Source organism: Chiroxiphia lanceolata, chromosome 2, assembly GCF_009829145.1.
Source record: "Chiroxiphia lanceolata isolate bChiLan1 chromosome 2, bChiLan1.pri, whole genome shotgun sequence".
NCBI classification, from domain to species: domain Eukaryota; kingdom Metazoa; phylum Chordata; class Aves; order Passeriformes; family Pipridae; genus Chiroxiphia; species Chiroxiphia lanceolata.
Window position 1 is genome coordinate 2,893,759 of NC_045638.1, and position 12,293 is coordinate 2,906,051.

The 12,293-nt window shown below is 49.4% G+C and overlaps 1 protein-coding gene across 2 annotated transcripts in view; it reads right to left on the bottom strand.

The window, feature by feature from the left end:
* The window catches only part of LOC116782244 (G protein-activated inward rectifier potassium channel 2), a 168,471-nt gene extending 157,783 nt beyond the window's left edge, over nucleotides 1–10,688 (bottom strand). For both annotated transcript variants that reach the window (XM_032678635.1, XM_032678634.1), the window contains exon 1: nucleotides 10,406–10,688. The gene's annotated coding sequence lies outside the window, so the exon portion shown is untranslated. The remainder of the gene's footprint in view (nucleotides 1–10,405) is intronic.
* Between the last annotated feature and the right edge of the window lie 1,605 nt (nucleotides 10,689–12,293).

Consider the following 12,293-nt stretch of genomic DNA (forward strand, 5'->3'; position numbering starts at 1 on the left):
TTGCTTTTAAACTGGTTGGACTCACTGCCATAAATTGAAATGGGGCTGTTATTGCACTGCTTGCTTGTGAAAAACTTCATTGAGGGAAAGTAGGAATAGCAAAAATTTGACTTTATTCTGAATTTTTAAAAAATAATATGCATAATATAATAGGTGGGCTCTTTATTTAACCATTTCAGGTGTACTCACCTACTGGTGACTCACATTCCCTGCTGGTTGTGACAGCCATCAATTTTAAAATAATCTGCTTTGAAATATATTTTCATATTTACTCCCAGATCCACGCTTTGGACCAAAAGCAGGCTGATCTTATTGAAAGGTCAAGCAGAAATTCTCAGGCTCCAGCTCCTGGTAGATATTTGGGTTGATACAAAGCCACCCCTGTTAAAAATGTGCTGCTTGATCCTGGGGAGCTGCACAACTCCTTTGGGAGCACCACGTGTGTTACTGCAGAACGTGAGGAACTGCACCTCAAAAATCACCACAATGGAAAAAGGGTTGGGAATATTTGCAGATGTTTCTAGAATGGGTGAGTGGATCACCTTCCCTCTCTCTGCTGGCAGAGCAAACAGGAGCAGAGTCGAGGCTGGATTATCCAAACGTTTCTGGTGACAGTTTGAAGGAATGGAGTCACCCCGAGCTGTGCTAAGGAAGCTGCACGTCAGGCCTCTCTCTCTCCTGTAGCCTGGCCTATTTAAAATAAATTTACATTTAAGGTCTGATATGAAACCCCTTGAAGTTAACAGAAAGACTTTAATGCTCTTTGGGCTAAAAGGCACACGGAGATCTCGTGTTTTCCCTGATTCTATTTCTGTAACAGCTTGGTGGGTTTTACTATTCCTACACATTTCCAGCCAGGCTTCCTCCAGTTTCTATTGTTATTATTTTTTCCCCTTATGATAATATCATAAATCTTTCCTCTACAGCAACTCTACGAGCCAACCTGATTTTCCTGTCCTCCAGCAGCTTAAGGTATGAGTTGGGTGTGACTCCCCAAACCCACCAATTTGGCTTGTGAAAGCAGCTGTAATTGAAAACAAGCCAACAAACAAACCATGAGTCCTGCTCTTTGCAAACATTCCAAGCAGAACTTCTTCCTGATTCTGTCTGCCTGTCTTTTTCTTTTTTTTTTTAATTGTTTTATTCACTATTTCATTCAAGCCCTGGTTTTATGTCTGCTATTGTTGTGTGTTACTTCATGAAAAGGCAAAGCTCTTTCCTGTAGCAAGTGCTGTTGGAATGCAGCATGGCAATAGCAACATTTGCTGTTTATACACATTGGGTTCTATTTCTTTTCTGCGGAGCAGTTTAGATCTATAAAAAGCAATTATTTTTAAAAATATATATTTTTTATATATCCAGAAAGCAAAGGTCTTGGTAGCATAAATTCAGTGTATTATCTGCTGTACCTTAGACTCCAAATTTGCTGGTTGTAAGGGGTAAAGGGATGGGAAATAGTGATCAGCAACATCCACAAGTTGAAAATCAGCCCACATTCCAGTGAGCCATCCCAGAATTGTGGAATGGACTGTTCCAAATATGGGAGTGTTCATGATCCAGTTCTAGGGCTTTTTTCCCTTCCCTTCCCTTTCTTTTTGTGTATCTTTATCCCTTTTCCCTTGAGCCCTTCTCCTTCCCACTCCTTCCATATTTTGATCTTCTTAAATTGTTGCACAGCTTCCCTTTCACTGACCAGAAATAAAGAACTCAGTCAGACCCAGAATTTGGAGCTGCAGCAAAACTTTGGGGTCACCTCTTAAAAATTTTAAGTCCCATTGTAGAGAAAAATTTGATGAAAGTCTGGAGAAGAGATACATGAGATCTGTGTTCTCACACACACTCACAAGTGCAAAGTCAACACTTACCAACAACTACCATAAAAAATTGTTAGTACCCAACATATAATTCCAGTTGCTATCACTAGAATACTACAGACACCGGAATATTTTCTTAAGAACTACAAGTTACAAATTTGTTCGTTTCTCTTTCTGGTTCTAATGGTAATTTTGGTGTAATCTGGGGATTCTGGAAAGTAAATTGACATTGCTTTGTTTGTGACTACGAAACACTTGTGATGCACTTTATGCTTTAATGTAATTATGTCTCGTAGATGGAACACAGCAGCTTCCTAAAGATTGTTCACATCCCTGTGGGATACTTGGCTGAGAAAAACAGGGATCTAGTTTATTTAACGTGATTGACTACCTGAAGTATTACAATTCTTATACATCACAATCGTGAGATTACTGGAGAGACACTGGATTTTATGGGCCATCCCCAGTTTGATGTGCACAACCCCACTGGGTGACCCAGCTGCCTCCCTCCCCCTCCTCCCCTGCACGAATGGTGGTGGGTGAAGATTTGATTGTCCCCTGTTCCCGTTCAGTAAAGCAATGAGGCATTTTATCTATTTTTTATCCAACTGGATTGTTTTCCTGCACTTGCAGCAGGCAGAGCCAGCAACAGATTAAGGAGAGCACAGCACTGGGGCTGTACCAAAGCTGGAATATCTTCCTTTACCTCCCTTCCAGCTCAACCTCCTGCATTGAAACAGAGGCCCTGATTCAGTTCATGGCAATTCTGGAACCATTAAACAGCCACTGGTTTTAATTACTTTAAAAGGATTCCTTCCTTTTCCTGGCATATTTGCCTTCTCCCTGCTCCTGCTCTTGGTTCCAGCACTGATGTCTCAGGCCACCTCTGAGACCAGAAAGCACTGAGGCACTTCATGCTGCAGCTGGAGAGTGTCAGGAACAATGTGAGATAAAAATAAGCCTGACTTCTGCCTAAACTTGGTGGTTTTATCAGCCAGCCAGGAAGGCAGTGATGCAGGACCATGCAAAGAAGTTTAGTGGGTACAGGTCTGTGTAGGAGCTCCGAAGACAGGTTGGACTTCGGGAAGAATTTCTCCTGAGAGGGTTTTCAAGCACTGGAACAGATTGTCCAGGGAGGTGGCGGAGTCTCCACCCCAGGAGGTGTCCAAGGAACAACTGGAAGTGGCACTCAGTGCTCTGGTCTAGCTGAGAAGATGGTGATTGGTCACAGGTTGATCTTAGAGGTTTTTTCCAACCTTAATGACCGTATGATTCTATTCTATGGCACTTTAAGAAGCCCAGGAAATTGCCTTTTGAAGATTTCTCTGTGAAAGCCTGGACCCATGGAAATCAATGGGGGATCACCTCTCCGTGTCCAGACAGCTATTGAGCTGGAAGAAGGTTCTTAATTGCAATCATTTAGCATAAATGCTTCTTTTCAGGAATGGGAAATTGATCTGAGGAGCTGATAGAAGCTGCAGACTCTCTGTGTCAGCAGGAGAGGGGGGAGAAAAAAAGCAGGAAGAGGTAGGAAAAACCCTTTGCTCATTCTTCAAATTAATATTTTGAGAAATAATTTGGCAATTGCTCATCATTCTAATGAACCCCTGCTCTTGATTATGATAAATACTAAATTACATGATAATTTCTCCTTTGCTTTCATTGACAAGAGTTGTCTGTATTGACAAGGCACAAAGAGATTATTTTCTTAAAAGTAAAAAGCAGAGAATTTCCTGCAATGCTGCAAAGTGTTCTGAGCTGGTGAGGGAAATGCAGGGATGTTGGTGATAAAGCACTGCAGAACACAGTTGATTAGAGCATTGAATTAACTATGCTCTCATGTGGTCTCTCTCTCATCATGTCATTCGTTCTTTCAGCCTCCTGCTTCACCCTTTCAATCTGCACATTATTGTTTTCTTGTCCAGAAGGGTGGTGTTTTTTTTTTTTTTGAGAATTCAGCACAAATGCCAGAACTTGGCTTTCATCACAAAACAAACCCCAGTGTTCTGCTCCAGCGAGTCCCAAAAAAACCTCTGTGTGTGGTGACTTCCTCAGGTCAGACTCCAACAGTCTGTATGGATTAAATGAGTGTGGAATAACAGAGAACAGCTGTACAGACCCGTGATTTTCAGGGTTTATTTGCCTGTGGAATGCCATCGCTGCTGTGACAGTGGCAAATCAGACCTGGGACTTGTCTAAGCTGAACTTAAAGACCCAACACAGTCAGGTCAAAGGGTAGGAAGGGAAATTAAATCGAGATTAGGTTTCTGGAGGCCCGTGATGGATTGTGGAACCACATCCAAGTGTGTGTTAAAGCTCCTCTCCCCACCCAGACTGTCTGTAACCAGGGGGCACATGGGGAGCAGGAGGCACTGCCCCAAAGCCAAAGGGCAGAGTTCACACTTACATCTGTGCCAGCATCCCAAAGTCATGGAATCACAGAATCATAGAATGGTTTGGGTTGGATGGGACCTTCAAATCATATTGTTCCAGCCCTGCCATGGGCAGGGTCACCTTCCACTAGACCAGGTTGCTCCAAGCCCTGTCCAACTTGGCCTTGGAGAATTCCAGGAATGGGCCAGCCACAGCTTCTCTGGGCAGCCTGTTCTTCAGTGTTAGGATGAGTCAGGTACTTCCTGTGGTTGGGAGGCTTTTCTGAAGGCTCAGATGACCACAGAGAGGTCAAAGTCTGAAGCTGAGCTTCAGAACCACTCACTCTGCACATGCCAGAAAGAGTAGGAAGGTCCCTGGCAGTGAGGATTAATAGCAGGCTCTCTGGCTTAGGTATTTGAGCCTTCACTGTCTGCACTGACACATACACTGCTATTAATGCAGATGCTCTAAAAAAAACCCCCTTAAATCTCTGTGGAATCATAATTTACTCCTGTGAATTGCAAACTATGTGTGAAAACGTTAAGAGTTTCCTGACTGCAAGGCTTGTTCTGCCCTTGGACATATTACATTATTTTCCTACCCAAGTGAGACAAGAAAGCAAATACTTCTTGGAAATAAATAATATCAAGCTGAAGAATGGTGCATATTGTGAATATATACTTCCAGCAACCATTGCTGTCTAACCTGAGGTTGTAAGTGGCAAACAGAAGCAGCATGGGCTTTTGCCTTGTGGCTGTTTTTTAGTTCAAAGCTCTATTCACTGATACTCCAGGGGAAACTTCTCTTAGCAGCTCTTGGCATTCATGTCAGAGCTTCTTGTGCAACCTCTGCCATAAACTGGGACTTCTGCAGTCAGGGCTGTGCACAGCCCTTGCACTCCTGGGGATTTTCCCTCCTATCCCTGGGAGAGTTCCAGGCCAGGTTGGATGAGGCTCTAGTGGAAGGTGTCCCTGCCCACGGCAGGGGGTTGGAACTGGATGTTCTTAAGGGTCCCTTCCAGCCCAAACCACTCAGTGATTCTATAATTCTGTGATTTTCCTGGGCATTGTGTGATTCTGAGGGTCCATTCACACGAACTGCTGGTAGAAATTACCTGTTCTTTAAGAACTCTAAAATTTGTTCCCTTTTTCTTTTCTGCCCTGTGTCTGAGGGCAGGATGTTCTGCTGGCCATATGCAAAAGCTCCTGAATAGACTGCAAAAATCCATTTTTATGAGCTTTTCAAATATAAGAAAGATGTGTTTGCCCAGCTGTCCAATTCCCTTGGCCCTGTCTGATATTCTACGAAGCAGATCATGGGTGATGAGTTAAATGAGGATGAGGTCATGAGTTAAATGAGGAGTTAAAGGTGCTCTGAACTTCCTTACTGCCATACTAATGGATGTGACAGAAAAATTCCAGCCTCTAAATATGGCTTTGGATCACAGAGGTTTTCCTCCTCCTGAACCTGCATGGACAGGACTGTTCCCATTCACCTCCTGCATTTTATGTGGGGTTGGGGTGGCCTGGGGTGGGGTTTCCTTTTGGCAGAGACCCCACAACCCAGTCAGGAGGCTCAGTCAGAAGCCTCCAGCCCTCCAGGACATCCAGTGTCCTTGGGCATAAGTAAAAATTGCAGTGGGTGTGTGCTAAAAGTGGAGTTAGTAACCCCATTTCGTTCAATACTTTTATTCCAACTATTAATAAAACATCAAATTGTATTTCCAACATCAGCAGCATCCCAGCAAAGCAACCCATCCACATTTTTTGGCAAAAAAAAAAAAAATCCCAAACCAAACAACTAAAACCCAAAAAACAATCTTCCAGAAAGTCACTATTAAGTGGGAATGAGATTAAAACTTTTCCCTTGGGCTCGCTGGTAAATTTGGTATTTGTTAAGAAACATTTCACTCTTTCTGCATGATCAATATGTAAATATTGATACTTCTTTGATATTGATATAAATATTGATACTAGGAATACTTTCCTACTATCAAGCTGCCTCCACCAGTAAAAATCCACATAAATGTAGCAAACACATCAACCTAAACCCTATAGCTTTTAAAAAAACTACCAGTGTTTAATTGTCCTAATTAAAAATAACATTCTGTAGCGAGCAGATGATGAAAACTCTGAATAGAGCTACAAAGTTTTTAACAACAATGAAAATAAAAGAAATTATAAAACAGAAATGTGATCTTTAAAATGCACCAAGCACTGTGACTTAAGACATAATTTAATTTATTTGGGAGAGTCCTAATGTGAATTATTTTGCTTTTAGCTTTTATAGAAGCATATAAACAAGCCCCAAATAAAATTGTTTGTATTTGTAAAAACACCATGAGAAGATCATGACAAACTGAGTAACTTTACAACAACAGTGACCAGAGTTACTGATATTCTGTAGGTGAAAAAAAGAACAACATAGAGCTTATATCTGTGAAATATTTGAATATATCCCTTGTGGTGGATATTTTATGAAAATATAAATTAAATTATCTTTCTCTTGCATAGTTTGAAGGAGATATCTTGTATTCCTTCCAGGCTTCAATAAAATGGATATAAACCAAGGCTACAAACACATGTTTATGAAAATCAAGTGAGCATTTTCTGCAGTGAAATTATGTGTTTTGGGAAGCTCAATGTGGTGTAAATGCAGTGGCAGAAATTCCATGAAGGATTCTGTCTTTTACTCAGCTGATCGAGGCTGTGGTTGTGGGATTTTCTCTCGGTGTTGCCACAATTAGTATTTTTCCTTATTTGCTTATAAGGCAAAGTCGTTTTGTAATTATCTGTCAGCATTATTCCGACACTGCAGGAGCACTGCCTTATGTAACTAAATCAATAGCTTCAAGTATAAATGGTCTGGTAACTGCCCTGAAGAGTTGTGTTCTATTACTTCTCATTTTCCCCCAGGAAAGTAATGAGTTCCCGAGCTCCTACTTACAGTCCAGTCCTTTATTTTCCACACTCCCTGGGAGACAGGTCCCAAAATGTGAGGCCCATCAATAAGAAATTCAGGTCTCTGTTTCCATAAAGGTTGAATTCATTAGTTCACCAGGCTGGTCAAGAGGGGCAGCTGGGGCAAAATGTGGATCTACCTGTAAAAGGACTTCAGCCTGTGATTCTTGGCAGTGAACTTGCCTGGAGTTCCTGCTCAGAATCACAGAATGGTTTGGGTTGGAAGGGACCTTAAAAATCATCCAGTTCCAACCCCCTGCCATGGGCAGGGACACCTTCCACCAGCCCAGGCTGCTCCAAGCCCCATCCAACCTGGCTTTGAACACTTCCAGGGATGGGAATAGGTACAAAGCCCAACAAAATCCTGTACTTGAATAGGACTCACCCATGTGCTTGTCTCTGCTAGGCTGGGACTTACTTGAAACAGATAATTTATAAGCGAGAAGGAGCCCAGTGGCTGCTGTGATTTGACAGATTGCTTATAGTTAAAGCATAACCCGTACTGGGATTTGGATTCCAAATCAATAATTCTCCATGAATCTATAGTTTACTGCCTATCAGGGCTGAGGCAAGATTAAATAAATTTTGTTTGCTTAATGAAAAAAGAACATCCTGACACGGTGAACAGCACAAAAGTGACTAATCCATCTCTATCTTCCCCAGTGAATATTATTAATTATGCTGTTTGCCTTTCTAGACTATTTTTTCACATAGTCTGAAGCAATAATTGCATATGTAACTACCAGCATGAGATATGTATAGGCAGCACGAGCCAATGATTTACAACCTATCAGTGCAAGAAATACATCACAGAATCACAGAATATATATCTTGACTTTTGATGAATTATCACTAACCTGAATGCTTTCCCTCTCCCCCCTTCCCACTTTGTGTATTTATTTAAACTGGTCACCAAATGTCTGAGGAGAACAGGGAGGTGTTTTTCCAGTTAGTTGATCATGACTGACCAGCACAAACTCCACATGTTTGTGCCCCTCAGCAGTGGGGTGGCTCCCTAAGTTAAAAGAGCAATTTCTCAGCGAGTTTTCTTGAGGAAAACGAGCTGAAACCACACGTTATTTTCCACAATTTCTGCAGGGCTCACTTCACGGGTGCTGTGTGTGTGAACAGCCCTGCTGGGGACACAGTTTGCCATCACAAGTTACGGAGAACCACTGCCAAAAGAGCCATAAGAAACAACCCCGAGCGACTTCGTGGAAAGGATGCCGGGTTTTTAACGCGTTTTCCCTCACGAATTTGCCCTCAGCAAAGTTTAGCGGCCCCGGGAGAGGCTTCCTCTGGCTCCTGACACCCGGCCCTGTGCTGGGCGGGGGTGTGACTGTCGCAGAGAAAGGCAGCGGGACACCGGTGGGGGGTTTCCCTGATCCTCCCAGCGCGTTTCGAAGCCCCCCGAGCCGCGTTCTCCCCGCACATCCCCGCGCATCCCCCGCGCATCCCTCGGGTGCCGCCGCCGCTCCCGCCGCTCTCCGCGGTGCTGAAGCGGGGCCGGAGCGAAGGCAAAGAGCCCCGGGGCTGCGGGAGGGGGAGGATGGGGACGGGGGGCACGGCTGGCGCAGCGATGAGCATCCTAAGCAGCCATGAGGAGCTCGCCCCGAGAAGATGCTCCAGGCACGGCAGCTCGGGGGTGCCTGACTCCCCTCTGAACATTGCGGGGCGGCCCCTTCCCCACCGCGCTCCCCCGACCCTTCGCCAGCCGCTTTTACCACCAGAGGAAAGTTTTGTCAGTGGTATCTTTCCTCCTCCACCTTTGGGACCGGACCTGGCCTGGAAGGGACGGTGATGACCGGGGAGGGGGGGGGGGGGCGTGTGGTGGGGAGTGGAAGTGCGGGGGGAGTTATCTCCTACTTATTTATTTATTTAGTTCTTTCCTCCCTCAGGTCGCCATGGTGATACCGAGCTCGCTCTCCCTCCGAATAAGAGGAGACGGGCACCCCTCGGCGAACACCCCCCGTTCCCCCCGCTACCTTTGTCCCTCTCCCCCGGGGGAGGGTGAACCTTCCCTGACCGCCCAGCGGGGCCACGCCGCCCCCTCAGCCTGGCTCCTGGTCCCTTCAGCCTGGCTTCTGGTCCCCCCAACCTGGCTCCTGGTCCCCCCAACCCGGCTCCTTGTCCCTTCAGCCTGGCTCCTGGTCCCTTCAGCCTGGCTCCTGCTCCCCCCAACCAGGCTCCTGGTCCCTTCAGCCTCGCTCCTGGTCCCCCCAACCTGGCTCCTGGTCCCCCCAACCCGGCTCCTTGTCCCTTCAGCCTGGCTCCTGGTCCCTTCAGCCTGGCTCCTGGTCCCCCCAACCTGGCTCTTGCTCCCCCCAGCCTGGATCCTGGTCCCCTCAACCCGGCTTCTGCTCCTCCGGACCCGGCTCCTGGTCCCCTCATCCTACCTCCTGGGCCCCTCATCCTGCTTCCTGGTCCCTTCAACCCGGCTCCTGGTCCCCTCAACTTGCTCCTGTTCCTCTCACCCTGGCTCCTGCTCCTCTCGACCTGGCTCCTCGTCCCCTCAACCAGACTCCTGCCCCCCTCATCCTGGCTCCTGCCCCTCTCATCCTGGCCCCGGCTGCCCCCAGCGCTATCCCGATTCCCCCCATCCCATCCTCTCCCCGCTTGCCCCCAGCGTTGCCCGCTCAGCCCAGCGCGACCCCCTCTCTCCGCAGCGCAGCCGCCCCCCCCCGCTGCCCTCCCGGAGGAGAAGTGAGACGGGAGCATCCAAAAAACAGCATCACCCCCTCCCCTCCTCGTCCCCTTCTCCCCGCTTTGAAGTTTTTCCCAGTCCCGGCACCGCCGCTGCAGCACGGCTGGGGAGGGGGTCGGTGGTCGCCCCCAGCTCCCGCTGCCGAGCCTCGGGGCCCGAGGGGACCCGGAGCATCCCCGGCCCCGTCGTGGCCACCGCGCTTTGCCCGAGGGCGTGGGGATGGGGCTCCCACGCGGGAGCTCCCGCGACGGCAGCTGGAAAGGGGGACCTCGGGGCCAGCCCGGAGCCCACCGTGTCCCCCCTCCCCGCAGCCACTTCGCCCCCTTCCCAGCTAAAGCGGCCGAGGCTGCTCGCCCCCGGGTTACATAAGGAACGCACCCCGAATCCCCCGGCACCGTGGGGGGGGGGGGTGCTTGAGGAAAGGCGTTTTTGGGGCGAGGGGAGAGATGGAAAAACGCGGCGGCAACGCGCCCGTAAGAGCACAGGCACCAAAAAAAAAAACCAACCCGCAAGCCCCCGACCCCGCACCTCCGGGGTGCCCCTGCCCTCCTTACCTGGTGGCTGCTCTCACTCCATGCCGGCTCCCCGCGGGACGGGACGGGGCAGGGGCGGCTCTGCCCGGCGGCTCCGGGTCGGGGGGCTCCGTGTGCGCGCCTTGTGAGCGCCGCTCGCAGTCAGTCACACGGCCCCGAGGATGAGGATGAGGAGGACGCGCACGGGGATGCTGCCGGGCGTCTCTCCATTCCCCACGCCCGCTCGCCCGCCCACCCACCCGCGGGGGGCAGCGGCACCCGCCGGCTGCGGGGGCTCCGTGCGGGCTCCGTGTGTGTGTGCGCGGGGTGTGCGCGGGGTGTGCGCGGTGCGGGTGCGGTGGGAGGGGGGCGGGCGCGGGAGGCGCGGCCCCGCGGAGCAGCCGCGGGCGGGCGCGGGGGCTGCGCTCGCCCGGCGGGCGCGGGGCGGGCGCGGAGCGGGACCAGCGCCCTCTGCGGGCGGCGCGGGGAGCGGCGGGGGCGGCGCGGACCTTCCGCGGGGGCGGCCCCGATGATGCCACCGGAGCCGCCGGAGCCGCCCCCCCTCCACCCCCGGGCCCGGTGGGGGTCCCGTGGGGATGGGGGATGTGCAGGGCGTGGGAGGGGTGAGAAGCCGCCACTCTCCTTTCCCACTCACCCCCCCGGCCCGTACCGTGGGATGCGCGTCTCGCCTATTCCAGCGGCGCCCCCCCCCCCCGCTCCCGCGGAGGGATCAGAGAATCGTGGAATGGTTTGGGTTGGAAGGGACCTTAAATGTCATCCCTTCCACTAGATCAGGCTGCTCAGAGCTCCATCCAGCCTGTCCTGGAGCATTTCCAGGGATGGGGCAGCCTGGGCATCCTGGGCATCCTGCCCAACTCTGGGCAACCTGGGCCAGAGTCTCACCACATTCACAGGGAAGAATCCCTTCCCAGTATCCCATCTAACCCTGCCCTCCTTCAGCTTAAGGCCATTCCCCCTCGTCCTGTCACTCCAGGTCCCTGTGAAAAGTTCCCTCTCCAATCTTCTTGTAAATTTGTTTGGCTCCAACTTCCCTCTTTGACTTTCATTACACACCTTCCTCCACTGCACCAGATATATCTAGAGTACTAATGAAACTGTGATTAATTACAGAACTGAAATTAAATTGTCAAATAATTCCTTTTATGCACATATGGCAGAGACTTCCAGGACACACTGGCTTAATTTTAGTATAAAGCACAGGCCTAGAAGAAAATCGTGTTATCACTTCTTCTAACCTACATGACCTATCGGTCCATATCCAGGCATGTGCCCTTAGTAACAACCTCCCTTCTCCTCCTCTCTCACCACTCTCACAGTAAAGAAGGGAACCACAGGTGTATCCAGGTGTCCCACAAATACCTGGGTTTGTGTCCTGCAGGAGTTCTCTGGTGCATGACAAGGGCTGGGCTCGCCCTGAGAACAAACCTCCACCCCCTCTGAGGCACAAACAGAATCACAGGATCACAGAGTGGTTATGGTTGGAAGGAACCTCTGGAGATCATCCAGTCCAACCTCCCTGCCAAGGCAGGGTGGCCTAAAGGAGGTTACACAGGAATGTGTCCGGGTGGGTTTTGAATGTCTCCAGAGGGGGAGAATCCATGACCTCCATCCCTTTGAGGCACAAACCTCCACCACCTCCAGGGCACTTCTCAGCACCTTTACCTGCCCTCCTTGCTGATGGAGTCTGTGGAAAGGGACCTTTGACATTGTTTTCCCACTCCCAGGCTTGGCTGAAACTGGCCAAGAGATTCCACATTCTTGGGAAGGAAGGGCAGCTGCCGTGCAAGCAGGCAGGTGCACACCTTCAGACATGGACAGACACTTCACTTAAATCTCCTTTGCTTGGAAAGCCTGGCTGAAAAGCAGAATCATTATCCTTTCCAGGCTAGTCCACCTTGTGCTTCACCTT